Source organism: Sarcophilus harrisii, chromosome 3 (genome assembly GCF_902635505.1).
Source record: "Sarcophilus harrisii chromosome 3, mSarHar1.11, whole genome shotgun sequence".
Lineage (NCBI taxonomy): Eukaryota > Metazoa > Chordata > Mammalia > Dasyuromorphia > Dasyuridae > Sarcophilus > Sarcophilus harrisii.
The window spans coordinates 38,104,975-38,122,324 of record NC_045428.1 but is presented as its reverse complement, the minus strand read 5'-3'; the positions used below and the strand labels follow the sequence as shown (position 1 = coordinate 38,122,324).

General features: G+C 37.9%; 1 long non-coding RNA gene across 1 annotated transcript; it reads right to left on the bottom strand.

Annotated features, from left to right (window-relative positions):
- Positions 1-144: 144 nt before the first annotated feature.
- Positions 145-17,344, bottom strand: LOC116422990. The gene is made up of 3 exons (XR_004233480.1): positions 17,104-17,344; positions 16,398-16,440; positions 145-721 (listed from the first exon to the last, which is right to left on the bottom strand). It is a non-coding gene; the product is annotated as an uncharacterized LOC116422990 (long non-coding RNA).
- Positions 17,345-17,350: the final 6 nt, after the last annotated feature.

Genomic DNA, 17,350 nt, shown 5'->3' with positions numbered 1-17,350 from the left:
AGATGGGGGGGATAACCAAGGGCAAAAGATAGCCTGTGTCTACCATTGATATTTTCAGGTTGTAAAGAGGAAGGAAGAAAGGTCACCTCCATGGCTCTGCTGATTCCTGGGGGGAAAAATAAGAACCTTAGACTATCAGCCATATCTTAAATTTATTGTTGACTAACCAATGTTATATCAATAAATAAACTGTGAGACCTAAAAAATCAGAACAAATGAAAAATAGGGTGTTCTCTGAGTCAACCAGGCTCCCGAAGAATAAAGAAAGCATAAACGTTTTCAATCAGTGCATCTGAGCCCAGCAAAACTGAAGAAAGCAATCTTGTCTCTTTGTCACATTAAACTCTCCCTAGCTTTCATTCTCCTTCCAGAAATCAATCCAGCCATTCTTCAAAACAATCCTCCAAGAAAGCTAAGAAAAACAAGTACTTAAGTTAGACCAGCGGGGAAATTGTTAGTGCTAATGGTCACTGCTTCCCAAGGCTCTGGAACAGGTGTGGTATCTCTGTAGTGCAGTTCTGGAAGGAGAGGAGTAGCCCCACATTCTCTCCCATATCCAAATCAGTTTGGGGATACAGAGTTCAGAAATGGCTATGTCTGTGTGGGGTCATGTGCATCAACCTTCAACTTGCCCAACACCAGATGGCCATTCTAGAAAATCTGCAGGTCTCCACTGGCATCAAATGGACTCATCCTCAATCCAGTAAGTGAACTGTGGGATCTAAAAAACAAACAAATATGAATTTTATTTTCCCTGAGGAAATTCATGATAAAACATAAATGAGAGTTTCAAAGGATTTGACAAGCTTCCTCCTGTGTGTCATTATAGGGCACATCTGCATTGGACTCATAAAATCACAAATGCATTGAAATACCTGAATATTTAAATAAATGGTCTTACAAATGGGATATAGGGCAGGTATGTTTTAGTGGAGGTAAGATTTGGGGAATGGTTGGCTAGAAAAGAGTATTGTAGCTAGGGCAACAGCACTGGGGAGATAACAGGGGCCAGAGGGGAGGAGAGTGGTTTGGAATCCAGTCCAATTCAGTTTGATAGACATTAATAATGTAGCACATACTGGGGATATGAAGAAAAAAATGAACCAGCGTCATCCCTCCAGAAATTCATATTCCACTGGGGAGATCCAGCATCTAAATAAATATGAAGTGCCTATAAAGGAGGAATAAAAGAACTTAAGAGGGATCTGGGTGACAGGAAGCCAAAACCTTGTTTCTTTCACTATTTTTCCCAGGGCTGGCTTTGTATCCTGGGCTTCTGTCAGAGTCATCTCTAGTCAGGCTTTGTCATCTGTGATGAAAGTATTGCCTGTCCCAGATCTCTGAGAAAGGTGACCCACTCAGACCCAGCTCTTTCAGCTGTGACTGTTTCAAACGGCATTAATTTGGGACAATTTAGTGATTTGAAATACCTTCCTGAGGATGAGTCTGAGCCTAGCAACTCATTTCATGCCAGAGAACATCATTAATTAATTCAGAGTTTGTGATAATTTGGACAAGGGCTGGGATGAAGCTCAAATTTAAACTCCTCTATTTAAGACCTGTGTGATTTGGGGCAAACCATTTCTTCCTTAGGGTTCAGTTTGCTCATTTGTAAAGTGAAGGAATTATACCACATAATCTCTAAGATCCCTTCTTTATGTATGTCCTATGGGCAATGTAAATCAGATTGCAAGGGAAATGTTTAACCTCCTTTGAGAGAAAATCTTTTTGAGAACCTTTTAGTATATTCCCCAAACAGAATGACAGAATGTGCCAATTACAAATGGTCTTTATTTAATGAAGCAGTTCCAGTACGAGCCTGTTTGCCAGCCTTTACTTAACTTGAAAGTGATAATAATCCTTTACTTAAAAGTATTCCATCTCAAAATATGAAAAAGTTAGTAAATTTTTTTCATCAAATTGTGGAAAAACATTAATTTTTTTTAAAAAAAGAGAGAAAAAGGAGAATCACATCTGGATTTGGGGAACTGACCAGAAAAAGAATATTGTAGCTGGGGCAGCAGCATGGGGGAGAAAACAGGGGGCGGAGAGGAGGAGAATGGTCTGGAATTCAATTCAGTTCAGTTTAATAGACATTGATAGTGTGATAAATACTGGGGATATATGAAGAAAAAAAATGAACCATTGTCATTCCTTCAGAAATTCATATTCCACTGGGAAGATCCAGCATCTAAATTCATTATTATGAAGTGCCCATAAAGAAGGAATAAAAAAAAACTTAAGAGACATCTGGGTGACAGGAAGCCAAAACCTTCTTTTTCCCACTAGTACTGGCTTTGTACCCACATCTGTTATTAAATCAGGCTTGCTTTGACCAATTGTTCCAAATGAGTAAGGTTTGATGGAAGAAATCATAGCTTTCATAGTAATTAAAATTAATTTCATAAACTTTCTTATGTCCTCACTATTCTGACTCTCTTTGTAGTTAAGTTTATTATGAACTAGCCGACCAATCAATAAAACTACACATAATTATTAAGGGCTAAGCACAATACTAGGTCTTAAGGATAAAAGACAAAAGTGAGATAGTTCTTGCCCTGTAAGAAGTTTACATTCTCTAGGATGATGATGGGGCTGGGAATACAAAGTGTTCACAGACGTAACACAGGATATATGAAAAATAAATACAAAATGGATTCCTGGTGGAGATGACTTGGTGGCACAATGGATAGAGCTCTGGATCTGGAGTCAGGAATTTTCATCTTTCTGAGTTCAAATCTGACCTCAGACACTTAGTAGCTGTATGACCCTAGATAAGTCACATAACTTTGTTTGCCTCAGTTTCTTTATGAGATGGAGAAGGAACTGGCAAACTGCTCCAGTGTCTTTACCCAAAAAATGCCAAATAGGGTCATCAAGGGTTGCTGATGAATGAGAAATGACTGAACAACTACCTTTCTGGTACATGTTGGGGAGATGGGGTCCTTAAACAACTGTTGTGGGGACAAGAGTGGAGAGAGTGTTGTATTTGGAATCCAATGTCTGAGGTTCAAATCTTGGCTCTCTCTCTATATAATGTTAGACAAGTCATCTCCTCTCCCCTCAAAGCCTCAGGTCCCTAATATGTAATGCAATGGGTATTGGTCTAGGTCGCCTCCAAGTTCCCTCCCAGCTCTAAACCTATGATTCTATGAGATATATGGATGTCTATTGGGAAACAGAAAATTGACCGTATAGTTATAATGTGGAGTTTGTGATAGAGGGGTTAAATATAATTAGCTTGAAAGGTAGACCAGAGTCACATTATGATAGGCTTTATTATTTTTTAAATTTTTTAACGTCAGAAATTTCTTCTGCCTCTCTCCTATTTCTCTTTCCTAAGAACCATCCCATATATTACAAAAAAAATCTTCTAAAAAGGAAAAATGGCAAGAAGAGAAAACATTTGTTAAAGACATTTGGCTCATGTGATTCGTTTTAAATGACAAACAAGAGAATTTGTCCATCTATTTCTCTCCACTCTTTTGACCACCATAGAAATCAAGACCTTCTTCCCTTTGTTGCTTAATATTTTGCAAGTCTCCTAATTGTTTTCCATATCTTCAATCTCCTATCACTCTAAGTCATCCTCAACAAAGTAACAAGTGATTTTCTTAAAGAATTAGTTCACTCATGTCACTCCCCTTGCTTAAAAAGCTTCATTGGCTTCCTATTGCTCCCAGAGTCAAATGCAATGTCTTATGCCATTTGAAGCCCTTCACAATCTGACTTCAGCCTAGCTTCCCAGATTTATTAAATTATACTTCTATTCTTGTAGTCTTAATATAGTTATACTATGGAAAATGGATTGGATTGGAGAGAGAATTAAAGCAGGGAGACTAATTAGTAGGCTATGACTACGAGAAGGGATGAAGGCCTGACATAGAATGTCTATACAAATGGAGAGGAGGGGAAAGGTTTGAGAGGAGCGAAAAGAGGTGGATTCACACAGTTAGAGTATAAATCAGAAGAAAAATTTGAATCCAGGTCTTTTAAATCTTATTTTAATTTTTATTATTATTATAATTTTTTATTTACAAAACATATATATGCATGGGTAATTTTTCAACAATGACCTTCTGTTCCAACTTTTCCCCTCCTTCCCCTTACCCCTTCCTCTAGTTGGCAGGTAGTCCAATATATAGTGAATATGTTAAAGTATATGTTAAAACCAATATATGTATACATATTTATACTCTTATTTATAAGATAAATTGGATCTAGAAATAAAGAAAAAAACCTGAGAAGGAAAACAAAAATGCAAGCAAACAATAACAGAAAGAGTGGAAATACAATGTTGTGGTCCACACTCATTTCCCATAGTTCTCTCTCTGGGTGTAGTTGTAGTTGCCATGTATGATGATCTTCTGGTTCTGCTCACTCCACTTAGCATCAGTTTGTGTAAGTCTCTCCAGGCCTCTCTGAAATCCTGTTGGTCATTTCTTACAGAACAATAATATCCCACCACATTCATATACCACAATTTATTCAGCTATTCTCCAATTGATGGCCATCCATTCAATTTCCAGTTTCTAGCCACTACAAAAAGAGCTGCCACAAACATTTTTGCACATACAGGTCCCTTTTCCTTTTTTGAGATCTCTTTGGGATATAAGCTGAGTAGTAACACTGTTGGATTAAAGGGTATGCACAGTGTGATAACTTTGTGAATATAATTCCAGATTGCTCTCCAGAATAGTTGGATCTGTTCACAATTCCACCACCAATGTATCAGTGTTCCAGTTTTCCCACATTCCCTCCAACATTTGTCATTATTTCCTGTCATCCTAGTCAATCTGAGGGGTGTGTAGTAGTATCTCAGAGTTGTTTTAATTTGCATTTCTCTGATCAATAATGATTTGGAGCACCTTTTCATATGACTAGAAATAGTTTCAATTTCTTAATCTGAAAATTGTTCATATCCTTTGACCATTTATCAATTGGACAATGGCTTGATTTCTTATAAATTTGAATAAATTCTCTATATATTTTGGAAATGAAGCTTTTATCAGAACCTCTGAAAATAAAAAATGTTTTCCCAGTTTATTGCTTCCCTTCTGATCTTGTCTGCATTAGTTTTGTTTGTACAAAAACATTTTAACTTAATATAATCAAAATTATCTATTTTGCGATCAATAATGATCTCTAGTTCTTCTTTGGTCACAAATTCCGTCCTCCTCCACAAATCTGAGAGGTAAACTGTTCTATGTTTTTCTAATTTATTTATAATCTCATTCTTTATGTCTAGATCATGAACCCATTTTGACCTTATCTTGGTATATAGTGTTAAGTGTGGGGCAGTGCCTAGTTTCTGCCATACTAGTTTCTAATTTTCCCAGAAGTTTTTGTCAAATAGTGAATTCTTATCCCCAAATCTTGGGTCTTTGGGTTTGTCAAACATTAGATTGCTATAGTTATTAACTATTTTGTCTTGTGAACCTAATCTATTCCACTGATCAACTAATTTTTTTCTTAGCCAATACCAAATAGTTTTGGTAACTGCTGCTTTTGATTTTTTTTCATTAGTTCCCTTGAAATTCTTGACCTTTTGTTCTTCCAGATGAACTTTGTTGTTATTTTTTCTAGGTCAGTAAAATAGTTCCTTGGGAGTTTGATTGATGTAGCATTAAATAAATAGATTCGTTTATATAGTATTGTCATCTTTATTATATTCCTTCAACTTATCCATGAGCACTTAATATTTTTCCAATTGTTTAGATCTGACTTTGTGTGGAAAGTGTTTTGTAGTTTTGCTCAGGAAAGTCAGGAAAGTTCCTGACTTTCCTTTGGCAGATGGATTCCCAAATATTTTATACTATCGACAGTTATTTTAAATGAAATTTCTCGATGTATCTCTTGCTATTGGAATCTAGGTCTTTTTAATCCAAAGTCTGTCTCTCTCAACAGTATCATATTTGACGAGACTTGAATTGGGGATTTGTTGACTGTAAGGATGTGGTGCCCTCAAAATGCACATATAAATTAGGGGAAAGGAATAATTAAGGGGGGGAAGTTCATATTTCTGCAATATTTGAACCATTTTTTGTTTTATTAAAATAATAAGAATAGATGGTTGTTTTAGGGGATTATAATGATGATGATGGAGAAAACAGATAATAATACAAATTATATTCTTATAGAATTGCACTGAAAGATTAAGAGGCCTGCCCAAAGTTACATGTCAATTTGGAGTCAGAAACAGGATTTGAATCCAGGACTTCCTGACTCCAAAGCCTGTTTCCATTACTTAACATTACTTCTCATGCTATGTTATTATTGCTTAGTCATTCCAGTCGTGTCTGACTCTTTGTGACCCCATTTGGAGTTTTCTTGATGAAGATACTGGAGTGATTTGTCATTTCCTTCTTCAGCTCATTTTATAGTTGAGGAAACTGAGGCAAAAAGGTTGTGACTTGCCTAGGGCCATACAGTTAGCAAAAGTGTGAATTCGGATTTGAATTCATATCTTCCTGATTCCAGACCCAGTATTCTATCTATTTTACCACCCAGCTGCCCTTTTCAAGTACTTTACCATATAAAAAGTGTTTTATACAATATTTCATTCAATCCTTACAGCAATATTGTGAAAAAGTAATATACTTTCTTTGTATCAGTCATATTTCATAGATGAGAAAACTTAGGCACAGAGGTGAAAATGACTTGCCTAAATTTACAGGGTCCTAGTGTCAGAGCTGGGATGCCTACCCACATGTTCAATTCTGTTCATATGACTTCAATTCTTGGGCTCCAAAATAATGTCCTGTCACTTTACTTCTCAAGGTAAAGGATCAATGGTGAGCACATCTGCTTGAGTTATCCGTTTTCTTGTCAGAGTCACAGGAAATGTCATCCATGTGCTACTAAGTGTTTTAAAATTTATATATTTTTTATACAGGCAATTTCTGTAGAAGGTCAGAAAAGGGTACATCTCTCAATTGATTCTTTGGAAATTCGATGCATAAGACCTTGTTAACAAGAAAAAAGAAATCATTGTCCTTCATTCTGTTTTGAAAATGAACTGCTAATGCATTTCAATCTTAATAGCTGAACTTAGAAATTAGCCAACTTAAGGAATATCATTTCAATTTTATTGTATGCATTGGGAAGTCAGCATGGTTGTTGCAGTGAGACATTGAGGGGAAAGATAGATTAAAGGGGTATAGAACGCTCATTTCATTTTCTTTAAATTGCTTGATAGTGAATTGCTGATAATCATCTTTTCCAGGGATGTACAAATGGGTGCTGAGTATATGCTGTTGTTCAGTGATGTTCTTATAGCCTTCAAATAGTCTCTAAGCCTCTGTGTGTTAAAGGACTAGGCAGCCTTTTTTATTTTTGAAAAGAAGAGGACCAGCTAGAATAATAGAGGTAAAACTTTGAAGATAGAGACAGTGAGATGGAATGGTAGTAAAAATTTCACTTGGGGGTAGTTTGGGGGTTTTTAATTTTAGAACTAATTATAATTTTCATATAATAAAATTTTTCTTTCTCTTTTCAACCTACTCCCATGTACATACTTGTTCTATTTTATAGATTCAAAAATCTTACTGTTGGAGGAAATCTTTGAGTGACCTTAAACAAGATCTTCTCTCTCTCCCTCCCTTCCTTCATATCTTCCTCTCATTCTCCCTCATTCCTTCCCTTGCTCCTTCCCTCCCTCTCTTGCTCTATTTCTCCCTCTATCTATCTCTCCCTTCCTTCCTCCCTCACTCTCCCTTGCTCTCTCCTTCGCTCTTTTCCTCGCTCCCTGCCTTGCTCTCTTCCTTGTCCCCTCCCTCGCTCCCTACCTCCCTTCCTATCTCCCCGCATGCTTCCATCTGCTCCCCTGCACACTTCTGCTCGCTTCCCCGCATGCTACCGCTCGCTTGCCTGCATGCTACCCTTTTTGCTTTTTTCCTACCTCTCTCTCCCTCAATCCCTCTCTCCTTCCCTCCGTTTCTCTCTCCCTCCCTCCCCCGCTCTCTTCCTTGCTGCTTCTCTCTCTCTCTCTCTCTCTCTCTCTCTCTCTCTCTCTCTCTCGCCCTCTCCCTGTCTCTGTCTTTCCTCCTCTTTACCTTTCCTTCTCTCCACCTTGCTCCCTCCCTCCCTCTCACTCCCGCTTTCACTTTTTCCCTTGCTCTCCCTCTCTTGTTCCCTTCCTCCCTCTCTCTCCTCTTTCTCCCTCTTTCGTTCCCCCTTCTCTCTCTCCCTCTCTCCCTCCGTCTCTCTCCCTCCCTTCCTTCATCTCTACCTTGCTTTCTCCCTTGCTCCCTCCCCACTCCCTCGCTTCCTCCCTCACTTGCTCCCTCATTTCCTCCCTTGCTCCCTCCCGCCCTCTCTTGCTCTATCCCTCCCTCCGTCTATCTCTCCCTTCCTTCCTCCCTCATTCCCCCTTGCTCCCTCCCTCGGTTCCTCCCTCTCCCTTCCTCCCTCTTTCACCCTTTCCCTCCTCCCTGCCTCGCTCTCTTCCTCACTCCCTACCTCCCTTCCTATCTTCCCCGCAGGCTTCCGTCTGCTCCCCTGCACACTTCTGCTCGCTCCCGCTCGCTTGCCTGCATGCTACCCTTTTTGCTTTTTTCCTACCTCTCTCTCTCTCCCTCAATCCCTCTCTCCCTCCCTCCATTTCTCTCTCCCTCCCTCCTTCGCTCCCTCCCTTGCTCCCTCCTTTGTTCCCTCTCTCTCTCGCCCTCTCCCCCTCTCCCCCTCTCTGCCTTTCCTCCTCTCTCCGTCTCATTCTCTCACCCTCTCACCCTCTCTCCCTCCCTCCCTCCCTCCCTCCCTCTTTTGCTTTTTCCCTTGCTCTCCCTCTCTTGTTTCCTACCTCCTTCTCTCTGCCCTTTCTGCCTCTCTTGCTCCCCCTTCTCTCCCTCCCTCCCTCCCTCTGTCTCTCTCCCTCCCTTTCTTTTTCTCTATCTCACATTCTCCCTCGTTCCCTCCCTCCCTCCCTAGCTCCTTCCCTTGCTCTCTCTCGTTCCCTTCCTTGCTTTTCCCCTTCCTCTCTTCCACTATCCCTCCCTCCATCTCTCTCTCCCTCCCTTTCTCCCTTGCTCTTCCTTGTTCCCTCCCTTGCTCCCTCCTCTCTTGCTCTATCCCTCCATCCGTCTATCTCTCCCTTCCTTCCTTCCTTGCCTCCCCCTTGCTCCCTCCCTTAGTCCCTCCCTCGCTCTCCCTTGCTCCCTCCTTCACTCTTTCCCTCGCTCCCTGCCTTGCTTTCTTCCTCCCTCCCTCCCTCGCTCCCTACCTCCTTTCCTATCTACCCCCCACGCGTCCGTTCGCACCCCACGTGCTTCTGCTCGCTTCCCCACATGTTTCTGCTCGTTTCCTCTCATGCTCCTGCTCGCTTGCCTGCACGCTACCCTTTTTGCTCCCTCCCTACCTCTCTCTCTCCCTCAATCCCTTTCTCCTTCACTGCATTTCTCTCTCCCTCCCTCCTTCGCTCTCTTGCTCTATCCCTCCCTCCATTTATCTCCCCTTGCTCTCTCCCTCAGTCCCTCCCTTGCTCTCCTCTCTCTCCCTCTCTCTCTCCCTTTGTTTCTCTCTCTATCTCGCTCCCCCATCTCTCTCTCCCTCCCTCCCTCCCTCCATCTCGCTTCCTCCCTTCATTTCTACCTTGCTTTCTTCCTCGCTCCCTACTTCCCTTCCTATCTCCCCCACATGCTTCCATTCACACCTCCACGCGCTTCCGCTCGCTTCCTCATGCGCTCCTGCTCACTTACAACTATTAGATCTTTCATAATATCTCCTAATGAGAGTCTAATCTATTGTCCAGTGCAGGAATTTCTGGTATAACATTGTTACAAAGCAAAGGAAATGATGGGGACTCCATGGTGTAGTTCATTTCATTTTTTCCATTCTTAGCTCTAGTTGTTAGAAAAATCTTCCTTCTGTGAAGTTGAAATCTGTCTCCCTGTGACTTCCACCTTTGGTTTCCAGTCCTGCCATCTGAAGTCACTTAGGATAAGTCCTACCCTCTTTCATATAATAACTTTTAAGGCATTTGATGATAACTACCATTTAAAGTCTTCTTTTCTAAACACCCCCAGTTTTTGAAGAGTTCCAGGAAGAGGGCTGAGTGAGTCAGCTTACTGTAGATTCACTGCCAAATATCAATGTTCCCCCTAAAAATGTGGTGTCTGAAGCTGAACAAACTATGCCAAATAAAACCTGACAAGAGTTGTTATCTACTTTGATTTGGAGGCAATTAATTTTCTGTATTCTCAGTGACATGGGTTCTTACCCATGATGCAGAAATCCAATCTTTCCATCCTGGATAATCCATCCATGTTTTTCAGTAAATATTTTGAGGGAATTCACTTAATATTGTTGAGTTTTTTCTTACTATCTTGGGGATTTAAAAAAAAAAACATCCTTTTATCTATAATTAGGTGTTTTAATATCTTGGGAGTACCATTGTAACACTAAGGCTATCCATTTATGGTTTTTTATTCTTATTATGTGCTCCCTTAACCTTGACTGATATTAATCATCCTTGAAGATTACCTCTTTCTATGTTTCTCTCTCTCTATGTGTGTGTCTTTCTCTTCCTGTCTGTTTCTGTCTCTCTGTCTCTCTGTCTTTTATTTCTTTGAAAGAAATAGTTCTCATTGCCCTCTAAAAAGCTTACTGAGTTTGAGAAGCAGGAGGGAACTGGAGGGTAGCTTTAATATATATATATATATACATATATTATATATATGTTTTCATATACATATGTATATATATATGTTTTCATATATATGTGTACACACACACACATATATATATCACCACATGGCATAGAATTTTAATGTAGCAATTTCATTCGTATTTCATGCTAATGAGGTAAATGATCAGACCTACTCAGAGCAGTTATATTTCTGAGGAGAAAAAAAATCTAGACTACCACAAGCAAAGTTTTTGAACTTGAAAAAAATCATATTGTTATTTCATAAAGAATCTGCTGAAAAGAAAAAAAATGAATTTGTGAAAAAATTGGACCATGAGAGAATATGTCTTACCCAACTCCCACAGACAAAACAACTGGTGGAAATATTTTTTGGCACATCTTGGGGGGAAGAAGAAAGAGCTAGAGATGGGGAGGCGGTAGAACTGAGGGAAGGTGATAGGCCAGTTATATCTTGAAGGAGAAGGAGCTGTTCACTTGTCATTTCATAGGCAGCCAATTTCAAACTGTCTGCACTAAGCTGAGTGAGAGGTAAAGGGGGAAGGGGAAAGATGAGTCACTCTTTTTAGAATCACCTGCCGTTTCTTTTTGGGAAAAGGGATCTTGCTTCCTCATTCTTATTCTGTTACTTCTACTATCATCAAATTTCAGTATCTCTTCCACCATCTTCAGTTGGTTCATTGATGCTCTCCCCCCTTACTGTACATATATGTACTATTGTATACATAATCCACTGAAGAAATCCTATCTTATCCTTTCCTGTTCTACAAACATTTATTAAATATGCACTCCGCAGAAGGATTTAGACAAAAGGGAGACAAGAACAACAATAACAAATAGTCCAAGCCTTTTAAGAGCATACTTATTACTAGGAGAAATACAGGATGAACTCAGAAGAATAATTGCCACAAAACGCAAAGTCATTTCACAAAAGAGGGAGCACTCAGATGGTATATTTTTGGTGTTGGAGAGAGATCACCAAATCATAAAAAGTTTTATCAAAAGGCAGTGAACTGACAACATTATAAGGCATGTAGTGATCAGGAAAGGTCTCCTATAGAAGATAGCACTGAAATTGTGCTTGAATTGGGCTAGGGATTTTACAAAATTATGTAACTTGTTATGAGAACTATGTTGGACAGAGGATTGGCTTTGGAGTCAGAAGCCCCATTTTTGGATCCTAGAGATATCACTACCAATGTGAATTAGGAAAAATAACTTCCCTTTTCTGGACTTCAGTTTCCTCATCTGTAAAATGAGGAAGTTGTAGACATTCTTTCCTATTCTAAGTCCATGATCTTAAGTTACTTCCAAAACCCCTTCAAGTTCTTGGGAGTTTATAAAAGTGATTCAGTAATTTTGGAAAACAATAGAATCATGCAAAGAAAATGAATAAGATGTCTGCTTGTTTTGATATAGATACAACACTATTAGATAGCTGCAGATCTCATATTTCCCAGCCATTTCCTTACCATGTCCCTTACATCTCCACTCCAACAGAAACTTGGATTCCATCCCTGGGTTCCTTACCTCTGATGGGTGAGCTTTTGTCATATGCTGCCTGAGCTCAGGCTTCTCCACCATTTCCCAGCATTCCCTCTATGTTCCTTCTGGGTTACTTCCCTTTCTGCTTTCTAGCACTCCTTTAAACATTTTTACACTTATTAGAATGTAAGCTTCTTGAGGGCAGGGACTATCTTGCTTGCTTGTGTTGTTTCTCTCCCTCCCTCTCTCTCCCTTTCCTTCTTCTTCTTTCTCTCTCCTTTCTTCCTTCCCCTCCCTCTTTCTCTCCATGTCTCTCAAATTATGAACTTTCATCTGGTATTTTCTTCTAAGTAATTTCAACCAACTAATCTTTACTAATATCACCTAACAAATTAAAATAAATTAGTTTTTAAAAAATATTTTTATTTAATTAAATATTTCTCATTTGCATGTACAAAAGGTACATCTTTAAAATTTTTTTTGAGTTCCAAATTCTCTTTTCCCCTTCCCCTCTTCTCTTTGAGAAGGCAACTTTACACCAATTAAACATGTGAAGTCATGGAAAACATACTTCCATATTAGCTGTATTGAAAAAAATACAGAAAAATAAAACAATAAAAATAGAGTAAAATATGCTTCAAATTTCATTTTGACTTTATCAGTTCTATCTCTGGAGATAGATAGCATTTTTTGTTGTGGGTCTTTTGGAATTGTCTTGGTCATTATCATCATTAGTATAGTTAAATTATTCACAGTGGATCATTATACAATATTGCTGTTATTGTGTACAAGGTTCTCCTGGTTTTGTTCATTTTGCTTTGCATGATTTCATATATGCCTTCCCAATCTTTTCTGAGATCATCCTGCTTTCTTATAGCTCAAGAGCATTCCATCACAATAATATACCACACCTTGTTTAGCTATTCTCCCAGTTGATGGGCATCCCTCAGTTTCTAATTCTTTGCCAATACAAAAAGAGTGATTATAAATATTTTTGTACTTTTAGGTCTTTTCCCCTTTTCTTTGATCTCTTTGGAATATAGACACTATCGGGGATGAACAGTTTTATAACCCTTTGGGCATATATCCAAATTCTTTTCTAGAATGATCAGATTACTTCATGTCTCCATCAATGGTGCATTAGTGTCCAATTTTTCTATATACCCCAGTAACATTTGACATTTTCCTTTTTTGTCGTGTTAGTAAATATGACAGCTATGAGAAGGTATCTTGCTTTAATTTGCATTTCTCTAATCACTATTGACTTACAGGACCTTTTCATATGGGCATAGATAGTTTCAATCTCTTCTGAGAATTTCCTGTTTATATCCTTTGACAATTTGTCTCCTAAGGAATGGATCTTATATTTATACATTTGGCTTAGTTCCTTATATCTTTGAGAAATGAGAAATTTAATGTAAAAATATCCTCCCAGTTTCCTATTTTCCTTCTAATTTTGGCTACATTGACTTTATTTGTGCAAACCCTTTTTATTTTATTTTTAATTTTTTTTATTTTTTGAGATACTTAACTTTCTTATACCAGGTGTTTATTGTTATTATTATAGCTTTTTATTGACAACACATATGCATGAGTAATTTTTCAACATTGACCCTCGCAAAAACTTCTGTTCCAACTTTTTTCTTCCTTCCTTCCCCTCTACCCTTTCCCCTAGATGGCAGGCAGTCCCATACATGTTAAACATGTTAAAGTATATGTTAAATACAATATATATATATATATATATATATATATATACATATTTATACAGTTTTCTCATTGCACATGAAAAATCAGATTTAGAAAGATGGTAAAAATAACCTGGGAAGAGAAACAAAAATGCAAGCAGAGAACAACAGAACGAGTGCAAATGCTATGTTGTGGTCCACACTCATTTCCTAGTGTTCTTTCGTTGGGTGTAGCTGGTTCTATTCATCACTGATCAATTGAAACTAATTTGGATCCTCTCATGTTCAAAACCTTTGTAATTTCATGTGATCAATTCATTTTTTAAAAAAGAACATTTACTGAAAAAGTATATGAGTGAATGAAGTACAACAATATCCTCCCAAATAGGGAGGATACATTATTCCCTCTAAATATCTACTTGGTCCCAGTGGAGAGATGACTCAAATTTGTAATGCATTCTACAAAACAATCCTCACCTGTCCCCAGGAGTCATTTTTTCCCTTGGCAAAACTTCAAAGTTTACTTGCGTATGGCATAGCAGATAGATGGGTCCCTTCCTCTCTTTGCTCAGCTGGTCAAACAGGTGATTCTTGAGGGCTGACATCTAACTGGACTTGATTGCTATAACTACTGGGAGACTTTTGTTACTCTAGTTGCTGGATGTCTGATAGTTTTTCTCAACTTTCTAAAGTTTACAAACTCATAAGCTGATTAGCCTCATTTCCACATACTCATGTGCCTAAGTACATAAATGAAAGTAGAAAGTAGAAAGAATAAACACAATAGCCAAAAGCAACAGAGGTACCATGCATTCATGAGCCCATGGCCACCAGATACAAAAGTAAATTCCCTCCAGTTCATTGCATATCTACCTTGTTTTTGCAAGGGCAAAGGAAAGATCATATGCTCGAATATTTTATATGCACACATCTATATGCACACTTTTAAAAGTACAGTCAAGTGATACCTGTGTATGCTCTGAAATGGGGGAAATGACCCTCTGTTTTACAAATACCCAGAAGCAGAGTCATCAAGCCTCCATATGGATAGGAAATCGACAGGGTATTTGCTCTTTTAGGGTTTTTCATTCTCATCAGGGTTAGACTCGTTCTCTAAGGACTGAGTTCTCTTTGACAATTCCTCCCATTATGCTATGATCCATGGAGAACTTCAGTAAATGACTAGAAAAATTCTGTCATGTTGTGTAGTCAGTCATTTACTTGCCTGAAGTTTAAGGGTTCAAGAAGATAATCTCTCAAGATTAATTTCAGTCCTATGAACCTATGAATTAGGATTGGATTATAGCAAAGATCCAAATAGGATTTTAAAAGAAGAGAGCATAACTCACAAATTAGTGAATCAGAAATCTATTTTGACTTCTATTATGGAGCTAAGCAAGAAACCATTACTTTAGCATAGCTGTCAACATAGAAAGATATTGACTGATCCTGCACTCAAATTGAAAATAGAACATGTGCAAAACTGAAACATGCTTGTGGGAATTAAGACACATTATAATTTACTGATAGATTGTACCTACTCTGATAAAAGCAGGAACGATAACATTTGTGAAAACTGACAAGAAAAGTGTAAGCAGAGAATTGTGAGTTTTACAACCTGGAAAGAAACTTGGGCATCATTTAAGTCAACTTACTCATTTTACAGATAAGGAAACTGAGATTCAGGCCAAATAACCCAACCAACATCAATATGACTAAGCAGAAGCATGACAAAACCTTAAATTTATAGACTCTTTGTTTGGTAACATAATTAACAATTTTCCAACTTTTCTGTAGTTGTGAAAACTTTATTACAATAATATCTGGCATTTTGTCAGGCATAAGGATCAAGAATAGCTAAAACTTAGCAATTATTCATATTGAACTTTGACAATAAATATAATTACAGGTTGGTTCCACAGAGACTATCTTGGATTGTTATCTTAGGTTTTAGCGATTAGTAATTATTCTTATTACTTTAACTCATTAGCTCCAACCCATGTTCTTCCCATTAACAACCAGCCTCTAGGCTTAATTAGTTTTTTAGCAAAAGCATTTATTAAGCTGTTTAGTAACAACTCTTGTTATAAAACATTCCCCTCATAAAACTGTGGTGCATGTAACTTCTATGGGAAGAAGAGATTTAAACTTAAAGCACAATGTTAATGAGGAACATGTAGGGAAAATGGTAATTGACAATTTCTGGTACTATGTAGCTTGAAAATCTGAAAAGGAAAGCTGGAACCAAATTCTGAAGGACTTCAAAGAGTCACTGAAGCTTTTTGATCCTGGAAGTGACTTTGTAAGATCTATGCTTTAAGCTAGTTCCTCCTTTCCTTTTATTCTTTTTTCTCCTGTTTGAGGAAATGGGGGCAGGGGGAAGTGTGTCTACGAAGAGATGTACACATTGATGGGTGAGTAAGTAACAAGAAGAAACTGGAGAAGGAGAAGAAAAGGAAGAAAGTACTAGAGGGAGAATGGTGACAATCAAGGGGGAAGAGGAGTATTCTGGAGAAATTTGTACCTATTTTGCATTTGGAAGATGTCTTTGAAATATTGATGAGCCAAAGATTTACTCTTACCTGTTTATCAGTTTCTCAACTGTGCTACAGTCTTGAAGAATTGCTGAAAGTGAGAGGAAGAAATGGGGAAAATCTTTGCATCATATTTTTCTGATAAAAGTTTAGCATCTAAGATGTATAAACAATAAATAAATACATATGACTATTAAGCATTAAGGGACAGCTAGGTTGTACAGTGGTTAGAGTAGTGGGCTTAGAGTTAGGGATACTCAGCTTTCTTAGTTTAATTTGGCCTTATGTGGCAACTGTATGATGCCGAACAAGTCACTTAACCCTGTTTGCCTTAGTTTCCTTCTCTTTAAAATGAACTGGAGAAAGAAAAAGCAAAGCAGTATCTTTGCCCAAAGCCTCCAAATGGGATCAAAAAGAATTGAACGTGATTGAACCAACTAAACAACTTGTCATTTTCTAATAAATAAATGGTTAAAAATATTTTTAAAAATAGTTTTTAAAAGAGCTGCAAAGTATTCAAAACAACAGGAACAATGCTCTAAATACCTAATAATAAGAGAAATAAAAACAACTCTTGAGATTTCACTTTATATTTTATAAATTGGCAAAAATGAGAAAATATAACAACAATTAATACTGGAGGGGATGTGGGAAGAAAGCCACACTAATACATTGTTGATGAGCTGTGAAAAGATACAACAATTTTGAAAATTAGTTTTGAATTTTGCAATTAAAGTAACTAAAATGACCATACCTTTTGAACTAGAGACTCCATTACTAAAATCCCCATAGACTCCAAAATATTTATAGCAGCACTTTTTATTTTAGCTGAGAATTGGAAATAAAGTACATGCCCATCAAATGATATAGTTAAACAAATCATGGTACATGAAGATAAGGGAATATAACTGCATTTTAAGAAATGATGTGCATATCAAAGATAGGAGAAATTCTACTCATAAGATGGTGGAGTACAGACAGTAATTCAGCAGAACCCTCCC